This window comes from Stegodyphus dumicola, chromosome 6 (assembly GCF_044657685.1).
Source record: "Stegodyphus dumicola isolate Sdum_Otavi_A_Nest chromosome 6, ASM4465768v1".
Taxonomy (NCBI): domain Eukaryota; kingdom Metazoa; phylum Arthropoda; class Arachnida; order Araneae; family Eresidae; genus Stegodyphus; species Stegodyphus dumicola.
The window spans coordinates 84,644,447-84,663,028 of NC_140773.1; positions in this window are offsets into that span (position 1 = coordinate 84,644,447).

Below are 18,582 nucleotides of genomic sequence, written 5' to 3' on the forward strand. Positions count from 1 at the left end.
CAAGAACAACAACATCTAAAAATATAATAACAAATAAAATTCATGAAATGCTTTTACTCATTTTTTTCACTCACGTCGTATTTATAGCTTTTTGATAATGGAACAATTAGTTGAGGCATCGCATGGAAGTATACATAATAATAAAAGTTGAATTAGTTACCACAGAAGATTTTCCGTTTCCTTTTTCTTTTGTGATATAGAGTTTGTTGTTCCTTTGTGTGTTTACAGTTCATTTTTGGATTATATCTACATCTGTTTTCGATGAAATAAATATATATTTTCTTCAAATAGTGTGTGTATTTCTTTTAGACGAACGAAAAATAGTTTTACCTTTACTTTTAAATATATATATATACACATTTAAAAGTGTATGCTAACTGAAGTATAGGCTGAAGTTTAAAGTGTGACTGAAGTTTAAAATATGTGTTTACTGAAGCATGTCAAAGTAATCATATATTTACTTCAACTCTCTATGTATAAAAAAATTTTATATAATAATTTGTATAAAATAGTGAGTAAATCTACGTTTCGAAGATTTATTTCTAATGTGTTCCAATTTCTGCGTAATTTTACGCACGCTTCTTTCGGAGCAAATTTTCTCAAAATGAATTCTAATTCAATCTCTAGAAATACGGGGACGATATTTAAGCTGCTTACTTTAAAGCAGCTTTAAAAAGAAAAAAAATGATAAACATTATTAAACATTAAATCGGTAATTGATGTTTGAAAGCCTTGAATAGGAGTAAATTTTGCAAACAATAAATGAATTTTCTCGGGAACTCGCAGGATACTAGGTAAAAATGTATATTTACTTTACATCTTTATAAAATAAAGGTTAATGCACAAACTACTAAATAACATAACTTGTTAATACCTGAGCAATTACTATATAATACCATAGTAATTTTTTTTGACGGCCAGTTTGCTCATATTTCATACATGTAGTTCATCTTGCTAGATATAAATGGTATCAAAAATTTGCCTCATAATGTTAAATATCAGATTTTGTTTTCCATACAGAAAGAAAATATTGTGCCAATGTAAACTGCAAGTGGTAGCTGTACAGCTCTTGCTTCTGAAAGAATATTTTATTGCATTCATACCTATTGAAAATTTAAAACGTAAAAATACTGAAACGTTACGAAGCATATGTATAACGTAATTGTGATTTTACTAAGTCTGCAACCTCTTTCTTAACACACTACTGTAGTTTGGTGATATTTTTTAACCGTTAATAATGTTTGAAAGTGTCTTTTGAAACCGATGTGGTGTTTTCTAAGTGAATGCACCATTGTCCAAACTACGACATGTATTTATAGCCTTTTTAAGGTAGGTTCATATAATAAAATTCCCTTTAGGGAAGGTGAAAAATTAATGATTGAAAAATATTCCTGATATAATTAATGTTTTGGTTACGGAGTTCCTTTTACATTTATAAAAAAGGTAAAGTGCAAAGTCCTTTTTTTATATTTTATTGTAGCTTCCGTTTTATCAGATTGCAAGGCACGCAATCATTTCTCAGATAACACAGCATATCCAAAATGTTTTCTTAAAGATTTCCTAATTCAATATTTTATTTGAAAAGGTGCAAGTAGAGATATAATAGGAAGGTGTTTCAATTGCTAATAGAGCTTATTATAAGGTATTTCTTCGGTCTTCTTAGCATGCCTTCATGTTGTAATGGCCAGCACACTCGGCGCGTATTCGAGAGGTTCGAATCCCGGCGAGGGCAATGCTCATTTTCCATGTCCCTTGCTTAAAATAACCTAATGTCTCTACATTATATAATATGCTATTTTGATTAATCATCACTTTAAGCCTGGGTAAGTTTTATTTGCCTTTAACCCTTTTAGTGCCAAGCGAAATTATTGTATCTATGCGAAGAATACCTGGCCAATTTGAAGAATTTACTAAGGTTTAGGAAAAAGCTCTAAAAAGCCAAACTAAGAATGAAATTTACAAAATTCAAAAAACAGCATATTATGAAATAAAGAACAAATGAAGTAATGCCAATTGTATTTCAATTTTTTTTACAAAAATGGAATTACACCATTTATAAAGTTTTATAAATTTATTTTGAGGTAGACTTCTCTTGCAATGCGAATAGCCATCGGATACGGAACGATACATCGTCGTCGGGACTTTCCGTAAGTGTTCTAACGACTATGTATCGTTATTCGGCACTAAAAGGGTTAATCATACACGAATCTCGTCTTGCCTGCTTATTGTTTTTATTATTAGTTTTTGATTTGGAGTAAGAGTTGCTTATGTATTGATTCAAAATTCCTCCCTTCTTCAGAAGTTAAATTAGGTGTAATTGGTGTATTTGGTGTATTTAATTATGGCAAAGCACACGAGGGCTATCTGCCTAAGAGGAGGGATGCCTTCGTGGAGGACTTTCTAAGGGAAACTAACTCGTATACACGTTACACATGGGGAAAACCACGAAAACGTCCATGCAGCCAGCCCGTTCGCGGGATTCGAATCTCGGACCGAACTACCAGTGTTCAACGACTTTACCGCTCCTCCGCTGGTGGGCAGGTGTAATTGGATATTTGGATTATGGCAAAGTACTCAAGAACTAGGAGAGAGAGAGATTCTTTAGTGTTGAATTATATATTACACCATTTATTCTTATTATTTTAATATTTCCAATGTTTACCTATGTTTTGTTTATGGTTTTTGAGATCAGAATAAAATTTTAATTATAAAATTGCATTTTACAAAATGATCTTTATGTCAGGATATTAACTTTAAAAATTAATAATTTGCGTAATACCTACGAACTGTAAGGTTTTCATGGTCAGTCGATAGTATAGAATGTTTTCTCGCTAATAAAATCGATGATCGTATCATTTTGACTGTGGGCAGCTAAGCCTCTTGGCGTTTTTCACCTTAAACTGTTTTTTCGTTAGAATTTTGTTCCTATGAAAAGCTTAAAGAAGACGGTGCGCAGGAAGTAACTAAGAGCTAACGTAGCATGTGAAATTCAAGAAATCTCGCTTTTACTTTTGTACTAGGACCCACAAACCTAACCTTAAAACTGTTTTGTTAATCTAAGTTTTCAGTCCAAGTACAGAAAAGTGTTGCGTATTTGTTATGACGGTTACTAAATCTTTTATAGTTCTCGGATTATCCGTGTGAGCTTTTTGCTATACGTAGTCTACAATCAATAAGACTGATGAGTCTTTCCTTAATCGCATTAATGCAAATTTTTTTAATAAAGCGTGCAATTGCCTTATCGGAAACTATGCCGGGAGCTTCAAATATATAATTCTTGAAAATTGCCTTATCGGCGAGATATATGCATTCTAAGATCGTATGAATCTCGCTTTCTTAGGGCGGCCGATTTTACTCTGAATTAACTATTCTCTTGCCCATACTTCAAACTGCTTTTGTTTTCATTTACCATAATTTTCAGTAACATTTATTCTATGCATGAGGAGATGCCTGTTCGTTTCTCTTTCTTTTAGTTTTCTTTCTTCTTCTTTTTCCTCCCCAATTTCTTCTTGTATAAGGATTGTGATTTCCATCTAAAACTCTACAAAGGCATTCCATGCAGAATTATCTGAATGATTGCAAAGAAGAGTTTTCTGATATATGCATGAAGTTCACTGCTTATTTAAGTATTGATATCCCACAGAAGTGTATTCAGATGAAGAAAATCTCTTCGAAAAGAAAATGTGTCAAATCACGGTTTGACACATTTTCTATTAGAAGAACAGTGGTTCTGGAAACTACGGTTCTTTCGATACTATGCAATAACCATTTTAATCGTTAAGCTAGCAGTATACCCTGTTTCTGCAAGGTAAAGTGTATAAAATTTCAGAGAAAAGCAAAAGCCATAATAATAAAAAAGGAAAAATACTGCATTACATCTCTGAAGTGCTTATATTCAAGAAGAAGAGAAGAAATTCTTGAGATGACTCGAAGAGAATCCTGTTATATTAATGCTAGTCTTTGTAGTTTTATATAGTTTTTGGAACTTAAACTTGGTGTACCTCATGTGACTCAGATATATACTAAACAGATACCTTTAATTCTTTTAGTAGAATACGAGCAATTATTACTTTTTATTTACTTGTTGGTAGTATAGGTTCAATGAAAATAAAATGAGGATGTAATATAAAAAATAAAATATTTTTATGAAATCCTATGAAAACATAATTCTAACATGCTGAAAGAAAAAAAGAATTAGTACACGTAATAAAATGTATACACTAAAATGGAAATTTAAACTTTAGCCAGAACATTAGAAGGCTAATAAAACGAATATAAATAAGAAAGTATCTTGAAAAAAAGAGCTAAGTAAAATAACAGAATTAAAATAAAATCAAGGGAAGTACCGCATAGGCAGTGCTTCCGCGAAGTGTAACAGAGGAATTGCTACCTCACCGGAGAAAATCAGCATCACAGCGATATGGGCATAGGATAACAGCTTTAGGAAAACCACCAAAAAACAGTTAATTGTGTTACAGATTCGGCACGAATATCGTTCAGAATAATATTTTTGCATCTATCTAAGGTCCTAATGACTGAAATTTTGGCGATGAATCGTTGATCATTTAAGCAACAGAATTTGAGAGAAAAAAGATAAAATTAATTTTAAATTATTCCAATCTGTTGAGATTCACCAGGCCGGATGCACACGGAATTTGAAAAAGCACCCTTGGAAAATCTGCATGCAGAATACATAGTTCTGAATCTTTCTATCTGGTGCGTTAGCTTTATTTTATTATTATAGTAAAGCATTCTATAATAACAAATTGCTAAATATGGTACTCATTTCCGTTGAAGTATACTCGTTGAAAGTATACTCGTTTCCGTTGAAATATGGTACTCGTTTCCGTTGAAGTCCAATAAGTACTCATTTCCGTTGAGTATGGAAAATCGTTCATTTTCTACATAATAGCAGCCTGCGGGGTCAGAACTCCAAAATAGTTACTTTGAAAAAGAAAAATTTATGCATAATGATTTTAATGAATCCAGTCAATGTAATTTCATGGATCCAACTAGTAATTAATAAAACTAGAAATGAGTTTATTGCTTTTAAGTTGCGTTAATTTGTTAATTAATAGCAGAATAACTTTGGAAGAAAAATTTAATATCATTTCACGCTTTGCTTAATGACAAGGCACTGCTGCGTGGAGAATAAAAATATTTCATTTCAAGGAAGAGCAAAATATTTTTTTAGTCCAAATGGATTTGAATCCCGAAGGACTATTAGTTTCGTTTTGGCATTTTGCGTCGGACGGATAAATGTCGGTTCACTTTTCAAACTGTTGCCATAAAATGTTAGAGTCCTGCATTATATTTGAAGAAATTAAATAATGAAAATCTGCGTAAATGTATGTATATTTCTCACATTGTCATAAAATAACGGTACATAGAGTCATCGAATTTTGAATAACGTAATCCTCCAACGAATATGAGCATGTGGAAGACCAAATTTGAAATTTGAAATTTGTTTTATGATCGATTTCCTATTTTTTAAAACTTTGACGAATTTTTGATTAACAAACTCAAGGATTTCAAAGCGAGCAATGGCAACGTTGTGCAGAAAAAACATTTTTATCTCCAGCGCGTGAGTCTCTGTATCGGAAATTCTAAAGATATGCTCGTTTTAAAACTATTTTGCGATATTGCTGTTGCACTGGATCTTATGGTTTAAGTGCGAGGAACATGATATTTAATAAAGAAAGGTAACACACAAAATGTTAAAAAAACGCCCCTTTAGACGTAATTTAAAATCTGAAACATTTCAGATTTTTTTTTTTTTTTTTTTTTTAATTGCTGAGTTTTTTTATTAAATTCGAAAGAAGAATGTATTGCATTTTGGCGAATGGCAACACGCGTCTTTTTTATCGCTGAGTTTTCTGATCAAATTTGAAACATAAATATCTTACGCTTTGCCGAGTGGAAACACAAGCATTTATAGTGCGAGTTTTATATTAAAAATTCCTTTAATTCGCATAAAATATGAAATAAATAAAAACCGAATTCGAAAATAAATGTTCGGAGTTCGAGGTGAAGATATTTATTATATATATATATATATATATAAAACATAAATTGCTTTTTCAGAGTAGCAAAACAAAGCTTTTAAATCACTAATTTTTTTTTATCACAAGTTCATTGAATTCACACAAAATGCGAAATAAGCCAAAACCAAATTGAAAATTTCTAATTCGAGCTTTAAGATGCACAAATTTGGGTGAAGGCTGTTCAAAATTTGGTGGCTGTATGTGCCGCCGAATTTCTATAATGCGAGGAAAATACATACATACATACATACATATGGATTCTTCAGTATTTAATAATAGTTTTTAAGCAAATAATATTTTATGTTAGAGTTTCTAATTTTATAACTAAAAACACTATGTAATCGCAATGATACATTTTATTCGTTGCTATCCAATTCGGCATTTATTTATAATTATTTCATATCTGTTGAATAATCAATTCGAGCCACATTCTCTTAGAAGGTCTCCTACGAAGGCATCTCCACCCATAAGCAGAGAGCTTTTGAGTAATCTATTGTAACCAAACGAATAGTTCCTCTGGATTTATGCTGTGTTTCTGAGATAGCAAGTCTCTTTTGCAAACGCATGCTTATATCTCTCATTTCAGAGATTAGGTCTTGTTAGAAGGAGAAGTAGAAGAGAAGTATGCTGTATTCAGGACGAATTCAGGGTGAGATTCGATTTCACTATCACATTATTGGTTAATTAATAAAGCTGTTAAATTATTACTGGCTGGTTGAATTTCAATGTTATTTATATCACCAGCGTTATATAAAAGTTATATGGTGGCAGCTATTATTGTTTAAATGACGCAGTTCAGAGAGTTTATTTTCAGCAATTACTATTTTTAGAAAAGAAAGCGAAAATATACAAATTAAAATGAAGAGTTAAGGGCTATTACAAATTTAAATGTAATTTTATTTATTTGTTATTTGTTTTACATGTACGTAAATTATACTTATGAATTAGTTACGTTTTTAAATTAGTTACATTTAATAACGAATATCTGTAGTCAACCATATTTTAGAATATTACGATTATTAAAATACGATTAATCAATTAATAATTATTATCTGTGAATAATAACAAAAGAATTATGTTTACAAATAAAGGCAAGTTTTGAGAACTTTTGGTAGTTTTACAATGAATAACTTTGTATTCTCATATGTAAATTGTAATTATTGTTGTTATAATAATATATAAACTGAGAAAAGTAAATACTTAATAATTAAAAATTGCTTAAATTTAAGAAAAAGAAAGTGAAACACAGGCTTAAATTAGTGGATTATTTTCTTTTGTTTCGTATATTACTTTCAGTATATTATTTTGATTCATTCTGATTTAATAGAATTTCAGAGGGTTGAAAACCAGGTATTTGATGAAATATGGCATGTTGAGTAAAAATCATCTTTTTCTGAAAATGTTCTTGAATAAACGTAATTTTAGCCCAAAGGGACGGTATCAAAAAGGGTTATTAATCTGAAAACGATATTTTTTGACTTTTAACTAGAAACTGAGAATCAGTTTTTAAATTGTTACCACCAAAAATTAACTCCCTATATATTATATTTAAAGAAATTAAATAATGAAAAATCTTAGTTGCAGGAATGTATGTATGTTTCACTGTAAAAAAACGACGGTACCTAGAACCATCAAATTTTTAATAACGTAATCCTCCACCTGAACATGGCCACCTGGAAGTCCGAATTTTAAATTTCGAGTTTGTTTTATTACCTATTTTATATTTTGTAAAACTTTAACGAATTCTTGATTAACAAACGCAACGATTTCAAAGCGAACAATGTCAGCACTGTACGGGAAAAGCATTTTTATTTCAAGCGCGCGAGATTGTCTATCAAAAATTCTGAAGATATGCTATTTTTAAATATTTCTTGATATTACTGTTGAATTGAATTTTATACTGTTTAAGTGCGAAGACCATGATACTTAATATATAAAGGTAACACACAAAACGTTAAGAAATGCTTCTTTTGGCGTAATATCAAATCCGAAACCTTTCAGATTTTTTTTAATTTGTTGTTGTTGGGAGCACAATGAAAAACGTATATGAGTATTTGGTGTTTTCCGGACTCTCGAAGCATTTTGGTGTTCAAAGGAAAAGTAAATTTGGTATTCAAGAAACTTTTTGCACACAAAAAACCTTCCTTTCAGATTTAAAAAAAAAAAAAAAAAAAAAAAAAAAAAAAAAAAAAAAAAAAAAGATTAATAACATGTTTTTCCATTTGATCCTAGGTTGAGAGTTTACGCTGATCAGGTTTAAATAATTTACATCTATAAACGTACATATGTGTAATTTCTGTGCGTAACATAGTTCTCATGAAAAAGAGATAAGGCTTACACGCACTCGAAGCAGTTCAGCTAACGCAGCGAAAGTTGTTGTTGCTAAACTTGAAAAGTAGGCTAAAGGCAATCTTTTCCTCCAGCAGACTGGAAGGTATCTTTATCTGTCCAGGTGAGATGTCGTGAACAGAAAGCAAAGAAATCAAAATTAGTATCAACATTTTGCAGCATGAATAATGATCATGATTGTAGAGATGTTCTAAATAAACAAAGGTGGCTTTTAATAATAGAAAGATGTGTTGAATTCTTTTACATCTGGTTTAATATTTACTTATTATAGAATTATGTGCTTAGTTTATTAAATACTACTGTTTAATAGAAAAGCTTTGATTTTGAAGGAGGAATATATTTTTGTGGGTTACAGTAATATTTACCACTGTTAATAATTACCATATCCACCATACCTGTTGCAACAGTATTTTTCAAAGCAATTTAATTGCAATCGAGTTAGACTTTCGAAATCGCAAAAATCCAATGACAATGCCCCATTGAAAATTTCTTAAAGCATTGAGATCCAAAAATACTACTATATTGTTACGAATTTGGTATTTAAAAAGCTAATGTTAGTTTAATTATAAAATAAATGGTTTTATTTCTCGCGCAGTGCAGCGCGTGACGAATATTAAAAGAAAGCTAAGCCGGAAAAATTAAAAATACAAGAGAGCGTGCGTTAAATAAATAAATATCTCTTTTTGATTTCGAGAAAGTACTGGAAAATTCTAGCGCGTGATTTTAAAATCTTATAAAAGGAGGAAAACATCTCAGTTTGTAGGAGTTGCTTAGTTTGTTGTTGTTTAGAAAACTGCTCTTGTTGATTGTAGCGAATTCGCGGATTAGCGTTCTTTAGCTGTTATGAATTACGTTCTATTGTACATTTGAGTAGTTAAAAGATAACTACTGTGAGATATTGTAATACTGCATGATAATTTGAGAAAATTTAAGCATTTTTGTTGTGATAATAATAACTTTTTGTTCATTTTTCATCGGATTTGTGTATTCATTTCATAACGAACCCGTACGTACGCAACAATATGTACTAATACTTATATTCTAATACTATATTATGATCTCAGTTGCTAATGGAAATATACAGTAAAAAAGGAATTAGTTTAAAAAGGTATCGCATTTTCAATTTAAACTACGTTGGAAACGTTTGTAGTAGTTCGATTATTACTTAGATGTATATGGCATTACATTTTGTTATTCATATTATTTGCTTCTATTCTATTAAAATAAGCAAACCTGAATGTTTGTATACCGAGGCAGATAATATTAAACAACAGAAATTTCTTTTCTTAGTTACAATAATGCTGCATATATCAATACAAATTATCAGGGAGATATATTGTAAAATACACTGGTGGACAAAATTACGACATGGAAAACATTTTCTCACATTTCTCTTAAAATACCACAAAAATCCTGGACAGTTGGTTGCCATAAAATGTCACTGAGGTGAGATTACGTATTCCTGTAACCGTCGCTACGCCAACAGGAAGTATAAATGTTCGCGTCCAGCTGCTCAGTTCATTCCGTTCTGCAACACAGAATTGATTTTTATCGGTGTTGAATAATCTTGCTATTTTCCGCTGGTTTTTAGGTGAAATGAGCACACATCATCGCTTAGATGAAGGTATGAGATGGGAAATTGTGGGTAGTCTTAAAGCAGGGCCGATTCTAAGCTTAGGTTGCATGAAAACTGGATGTAACACTAATCGTCATCTCTGATTTGTGGAATCAGTTTGAAAACAGCAGAACAGTGTCCAAAAAACCAGGACAAGGTTGTCCGAGAGCCACGATGACCAATGGAGACCAATATTTGGTACTTTCAGCCAAGAACCAGATGACGCCTACAGCCACACAACTGTCTCGTGACCTCGCTGCTGCGACAGGAACATCATTTTCTAGGAAGACAGTTGCCAGATGGCGCCTGAGACAAGACTGTATATGCCAGAAAGCCCGCTATTTGCATCCTACTCACTCCATCCCACAAGAGAGAGCCTTTATAACGGTGCGTACAACACCAACACTAAGCACATTTTTATTAGGCTAACGCTGTCTTCATGGATAAGTCCAGATTCAGTCTACAATCCGATTCTCGGGGATTATTGATGTGAAGGGAACCTGGAACCCGATACCATCCCAGCAACATCATGGAAACGGACCAATATGGGGATAGAGGAATGATGGTCTGAATAGGCATCATGCAAGATGCTCGCATAGCGCTTCATGTGTTCGACACTGGTTCCGTGAATGCCCAGAGGTACAGCCAGGGGATCTCAGAAACCTATGTGAGACTTTTTAAGGCTGCTGTTGGCGCTGAGTTCACTGTTATGGACGCATTATTGTCATACATAACTACGTAGGACCCACCTGATTGATGACTATATGGAAACCGAGGATATTCACCGATTGGATTGGCCATCCAAGTTTCCTGACCTTATTCCTGATGAAAATGCTTGGGATGTTCTTGGGAGGGGTACTGAAATACGTCAACCCCCATCCAGAACCACTCAGAAGTTAACAACTGCTCTGGTGGAGGAGTGGGTTCGACTTCCACAGGCACGCCTAAATGAGTAGCCATGCTGTTAATAAAGCATGGTTACTCATTGTGCATGTTTTCTGTCCGTCAGAGGCAACGACACACCACACCATACTAGCCACAATTTTCACTGCCATCTATCAGTCTCAAGTTTGGACCACATTGGACTCTTGACCATAACTCGTGCTAAAGAATTGCATTTTCATTGTTGTTTTGTACGCATTATTGTCATATAATAAATTATATCGATACCCAATTTTATTTATTTCTATCCAGTATTTCTCGAGATATATAAGGAAAGCCGTTCCTTCTCTTAATTTTGCTCACTAGTATATAACAGTCACTAAAAACAAAATAAAAATAAAAATTTTTAAGACATCCGTTTACTGTTTTGAAATCTGTTAAGTTGTTAACGTTAGAGGTACACTTTGAAAGATAAAGATCTTATCAAACATCAAGAGCATTTTTATTTTAAAAAGCATATTTATAAGATGCAGTGATAATTCTAGCGCTGAATCCTGGTAGTTCGGTCCGGAGTGCGAATCCTAGTGACCGGGCTGGCTGCGTGGCAGTATTCCTCATGTGTAGCGAGTATACCAGCCAGTTTCGCTTAGAAAGGTCCTCCAAGAACGCCCGTAATTAAGTAAACAAATTGCCGTAATTAAATAAACCAAAACCAAACAGCAATTTGCCTTTTCTTAAAGAAATAAAATCCATATTCGTGGGTTTATAAATATGCTATTGAAGAGGGTTGGCTCATTTTTTTATAATAGTTGGTTTTTCAGATTTCGAAATTCTCATAGTTGTACATCTTTCGTATTTGTTTCATTTCCAGAGTTATACAATTCCATTTAGTCGCTATAAAGGCCATTTTAGTATTAAATTCTTTATTTTCTTTCTTTCTTTTTTTTTTTTTTCTTAAGGTTTTTAAAAGTGGAGAATTAACCAAAACTTACAGAAAAAGTAAGAATTCAATAATTCGAAAAATAGTGGTAGTAAACAAATACATAAAAAAGGCATTTTTTTTTAATAATGAAAGATTTTACTGTCAGAGTAGTTAATTTTTCCACCGATAGGTTTTGCTTCATTTTTCAATGGCAACTGTCATTTACGAGAAAGCAGTCAGACATAGCACGATAATCTATACACAATCTAAGAAGGTTCAACTGTAGTTCATGTCACACGGTGGCGAATGATTTCTTTCAGTGTAACCTAATGTTGGTAGACCTTTGTATGCCTATGATTTCAAATATAGCTTTCTGCAATGAAAATTTTCGTTATTAACAAAATTTTATGTATTTGTTCTTCAGCATCGTGCTTCTACAAGAATTCTTATATACAGGAAAATTTAAGCAAAATATAATGACTAATTAATTTTAAAATGCAAACATTTTCATCTTAATTTTGTGAATACTAAAGCGTATAAATTAATCTTCATAAAATTTCCCGATATACAAAAGTACATAAAGCTCTATTTACGATACAACAATCTGTTTCAATTGTTCTTCTAAGTATTTACTTAAAGTAATATTTTGAATATTTATATTCTTCTTCGACTGCATTTATCCGGATAAAATAAGTATCTTGAATCGTTGAAAACGAGGCATTAGTTTCGAAATAAATCGTGTTTAGAAGAATAGCAGCAACGAGAAAATTGTGAATCTAACAATAATAATTTTCCTCTGCCTCGTTTCATTATATAATTTTTTTCCACTCCAAAGCAGCCGTTAATCCCCTATTTTCTTTTCAATGGGTCTTCTTTTGTTCTAACTGGGCTTTTATTACCTGGTGTTACACAGTTAAATGAAACGTGAAAGCGTTTGCACTATTTTCTGCTTTGTTGAAGCCCAATTTTGTGTAGTTATTGCAAAAAGAATCTTTCAAACATGTGTTACATATCACACAACTTCTCCTTCCAGACAACGAAATTTGAGATTCATTTCTGGTAACCCCATTTTTCTTATAGTATTCAAGAAAGGATGCAAAGTTATGTTAGATAATAAAATTATTTCTTTGAAAAATGTATATCATGTATGTTTTCAAGTAGCAAATAATGAAGAATTAAGAATTCTATCTCTCTGTATACATAGTATATGCAACTTATTAATATGCGTTCAAAGTGACATCTTATAGTATTTAGGTAACATATGCCAACTTTGAATTTTCAAAGTATGAAAAATAAATAAATAATATACTTGATACTCCAAAGTAACATTGATTAAGAATAATTTGCATAGAAAAAATAGCATTTAGAAGTTGCAAAATTTAATGTAATAAATTTATATTGAATTCAAATATTAAAGCCAAGAAAAACAAATGAATATTTGTCACAATTTATTCAAAATTCCTGGTTTTCCCTATCGAATTTTAATAAACAATTAATATGTTTCAAAGGAAAGGACTATTTGAATTTAATTTGAATTTTATTTGCATTTGGATTATTTGAGTAATAGTTTAATTTTTTATTTCAAAAACATTTCTTTCACTCATACAAATTCATTTTATTTAAAAGAACAGCCGCATTAAGTCAAAATTCTCATTTCGTTTAAGTAGCTGATTACTGATATGAGTTATTAATTATTCTTTAAATACAAAATTCATTTTTCAGTTGCTGTTTCCTTAAAAATATCTCCAAGTTTAATTCAATTTGCGCGATAACTTTAAAATAAAATTATGTGATTATGGGAAAAAAAAAAAATGTTAATGCTGTGTCCGTGGCTAAAAGCATTTTCGGCCAGGAAGTTACGACGTAACCTCCCAACCGGTATAGTGGTTAGCGTAAATGACTGCCGTGCCGAAGGGCCCGGTTCAAATCCCGGAGAAGGAATGGATGTTTGTAAATGTATAGTGTCCGCGCGGCATGGGGGCACTCTGAATATGTGGAGAGCCGAAAATCATCTCGAAAGGTTGGTGGGAGGGGAAGAGGGATGAGAGACTCTTGGACTCGTCCCCCCCCGGTGTGCTCTTCCTTAAAATTGGGGGCGGAACTGAGCTAAATCACGAGTAAGGTGCTTAAGGCTGTTGCCAACGACAGGCCTTTCTTGCACTCCTTGCCACTAGGAATTTCGTTGATTCGGGCTGACTATAGGGTCAGACAAGGGAGCATTAGTCAACAACAACAAGTTACGACGTATAGCACAGTGAATTTAACGTGTAAACTGAAAATATATTGCGATTTTAAGTATGTAAGTATCATAAATTGTAAATTTATCGAAACCTTTTCAGTTCTCTTATATATATGTGTGTGTGATATTTTGGAAGTCATGATGAAGCTTCGCATCAAAGTTCAGCCATTGCTTTTGCAGAGTGGTAAGGCGAAATCCAAATGACGAGACAAGATGAATTAGCTTTTAATTACACATCTTTATTCCATAGCTTTATTTCAATTTTCGTAGATCATACATTCGTTCAATAATTCGTAGATCATGCTTTACTTCATATGAAATTCTTCAAATCACATATTCAATAGTAGTTTAAACTAAGTACGACTGAATTTAAACTTTATGCGACATCATTATTTCTAACAAAGGAAAGGACAGAGCAGCGCAACAGTCTTGTAGCAGCGATAGGAAGCAGTCTGACTAAAAAATGGCGCGTACTCAGTATTTAAAGTAGCGGTTACGTAATAGGCTAGCATATTCTAGAAGGTACTGGTCTAGAGGTAAGATCCTAAATTGCGGAAAATTAATTGGAGGTTGCGTGTTCGCGTAGAGCAAAGGCATCGTATCTTTTTATATTTTACATATACATATTCTCGCTTTCTATCTGGACGTCAAATATTTCACGTAGAAGATTTTTAGGTTTATTTCAGATTTAGAAATAAATATGAGTTAAAATATTTTAATTTGAATCATTAATATCATACAGCTTTCCAAAAGTCACAACTCGCCTTCGAGCAAGACTTAACATACTTATCGTGCGTTAGATTTATCGAGGATTTAAAACGGAAGCTGAATTGGTGCAATAACTGTGTACTGCAATGTTTTAAGCTCTAAAAACTTCTACTTTAATAGACAAAATTGTGCTGAATACCGAACATTCACGTATGTAATATAAATAAAAATTTTATGTCTCAGGCTTTTCAGAATATTGTAATTTTTCTTTTTGATACTAAGCAGATCATGTGAATATTTCAGATCAACTTAGAGATATATCGTAGTACAATGCCTTAACATTATAATCCAACAAATATATATTCAAATATCTGTATAACTTTCCTAACTTCAGAAGAGTGAAGAAGTTATTTTACTTTATGATTGCTGCTTTCAGAAAAATTTCTAAGTCGTTTTGTCAACTGGTTAGATCAAAATCAATCAGATTCACAACTTGGAAGAATATGGGTCTCTTGGAATGAAAACAACTCTATAAATTTTACGGAATATTTAGTTTGGCCTTTGGACAGATAATTTCGTTCTTCTCTTTGTTTTATATATAACATAAGAATTTAATTCGTGATTCTATTTTAGCCTAAGATTCCGCTTTCAGTGAGTTTTTACAACCCTTTGTTACCGATATAGCGCATATTGTTATGTTAGAAAGCACAGGACGCAGACAAAATAAATTGATTTAAAACAATGAAATCTCATGAAATACGATTTCGTTGTTTAACTTCCTCCAACTGAGATTGCGAAATTTATTGTAAACTACAACCCAAAATTGTTTTCTAAGCATAAGACAAGAAAACATTTATGATTGTTGTTTAAATAAAAATATTTGCTTCTCAACCAATTATAATTTTTTATCGACTTATATATATCTGCATTACATTTTTAAAGTTACTTGTATTTTGCGCTAATGTTATTGCTTATCATAAGCATATAAAACCAATAATGATCTAAAAAAATGAAATGATCTGCCTAAATTTCCTTATAAAGATCTAGATTTATTCCAAAACAAACATATTTCCTGAATAGCATTGTGAGAAGTAAAATTTTTCTCACGACACCTTGGATTATATTGTTTTTAGAATTAGAATGAAACCTGCTGTGTAATGAGCAGTTTCTAAGCACAGTGAAACAACTCCTAAAAATAAATTCACAGGAAGAACTGCATTTTTCTTCTAAATTTAGCAATGTGTCTGGATCATCTTCTTTTTCTGACGATCTTGTAATCACAGTTAAGAGATATTTCCTTTACACCCTATGCATATTAAAGATATAACAATCTAAAAGAGCAGAATTAAGTCTTTTTATGTATATTTAACAATTATCAAATCTATTTTAGAACAATCTGACTGATACATTTGTCTGTCAATTAGCTATTTCATTTTCATTAATCGAGTTTACTGTTTTGTATTCATGGCATAAATATTTATGTAAATCCTATATTAATTTTAGCAAATTTAATTAAAAGGAAGTACGAAAACAACCATTTTCTTGAAATTTATTTCAGTTTAGTGTATATTCAAAATACAAGTTGCATCTCACTTTTACCGAAGGAAATCTAGTTCGTAATTCGTTACATTTTTCATTTAAGTTACGGGAAACAGTTGAAAATTCTAGCTCTTGTCGGGGATATAAAAATTGCGCAAAATGTGAACTTGTTGCATTGAAAACATTACAAAGTAATGCATATTGATGCTTTATAGGCATGAAAAATTGATTGTTTATGTTGTGAATGTTTTGTATATAAACTTTTAAATAGAAAAGTTTTCTTTAAATAATTTTCATTGCAAGTAAGTTAAAAAGAATGCTTCTTTATGTAATGTGAATGCAATGCTTATTTTATCGTGTTCAAAAACGTCATTATAGCAGGCATTTTTCTGAAGATTTTCAATAACTATATTTTCAAAAACCTATAAAACGTACAAAATGAAAACCCACTTCAGTTGCTTAAAAAATTATTGAAGTGATTTTTAGATGCAAGCATGCTTAAAATATTATATTAAAGGAAGACGCTTCGAAATTAAAAATTTTAAAAGGCGGTGAAGAAGCAGGCAACCTATTAGCAATTGTTACAAAATGCGGAAGCAAAAAGTATTGTTTTAATTCCCCGATAGCAGTTTTAAGCGTTTGTGGAAAAACGTTTTTAGTGAAGATTGTAAATGAAGGAATTAATTAACACATTTTCTAAAAAAATATTACTATCATATTTTTAAAGTATTTTTACTGCAAAAAGGAATGTTTAGGAGTGTTTAGGAAAAATATTTAAATATTAATGTTTTCTACAAATTTCTTTAACGAAAGAGACAAAATTATTTGAAATTTCTTAAGAAATTAAATAATTAATTGGTCGTTAATTTTCCAAAAGCTACTGAGTATTAATTTCTGTACGTATTCTTTTCATGCTTATTTTAATTTCTTTATCTACAACAAATTTCACAACAGCAATAGAAACCTCACTTCATAAGCTGGAATAACATTAAATTTAATGAGCTTGAAATTTTTAAGAAAAATACGAAACTGCTCTGAGGTGTAACTTTAAATTTAATGGTCAAATTCTGCTGTGAATATAATTTAATCTATGTGTAAAGCAAAATAGAAATTATGTTAGCTTTACTTGTTTTCATATTGAGAGGTGTTTTAGTGTTAATTTTAATAAAAAAAATTATCTGTATCCATAAGGATAATGAATCACCAAATGAAATGGACGCAAACCATGATTTCTAGAAATCTAACAGAAAATTAATAATGAACAGAACTCTAAGAGTTAAAGCCCGTACGCGATCTTTCCCCTGGATATTTGTCTTCTTCCTACTCAAGAACAAGATAAATTAGTAGTAGTAGTTACGATGTCATCAAAGTAGTAGTTAGGATGTCATGCCATTGTAAAACCGGAGTAAGGGCAAAATAAGCATAAAGCACCGTATAAATACAGCATTTATACAACATCGTAAAAGGCACAACGCGCACGCGGCACTTTGTTCACCAGTCCGTCCTGATTATGTCTAACTGGGATTCATTCCATGTTAACATAGGTTGCCCCAGTATGCTGCAGTATTTTTATAAATGAAATTAGGAGCCTTTAGATGCTCTAGAATAAAACTATATATATCATTAACAACGCTTCGTGGTTTCTCTGTAATAAAATTATAAATGAGGAACTTAGTGTTAATACTGCTAATGAATATTTACATAAAATTAGTTATAAATTCTTCAACAGGACAGTCAACTCCAGCAGCGGAAACTTTTCAAACATCTGTTTAGAAATTTAGGAGGCGGATTATGTATTGATATCCTATGCAATTTACCTCCTCAAAAGTTACCTTTCGGACCAGCGTTTTCGAACCTTTTTTCTTTCGCTTACCCCTTAATAAGACTTTTTAATTAAAGATCACTCTTAACTGTTCCTTCAAAACGAATGCCTTCTCCCCCTCTACAATTCCTTCAGTATATCTTACTACTATATTCTTTTAATAAAATAAATCAGTAAGTACACAGACTAAATACTAACTGAAAAGTACCGATATGATGCAAAGAATTATATCAGAACATATGAAGAGAAAGGAATTATATCAAAACAATATAATGAAAACAAGATTAATCTTTACACTGTTTTATTTAAAAATAAACCACGAAGGCAACACATTAATGTACTGTAATTATTTTTTAAATTAAAACGTAACATCATTAATGCACTGTAATTATTTTCAACATCAGCTTTTGTAAAATGGAAGTGAGTCAGTTGATTAATTTATTGATTATTAATGAGATTTAG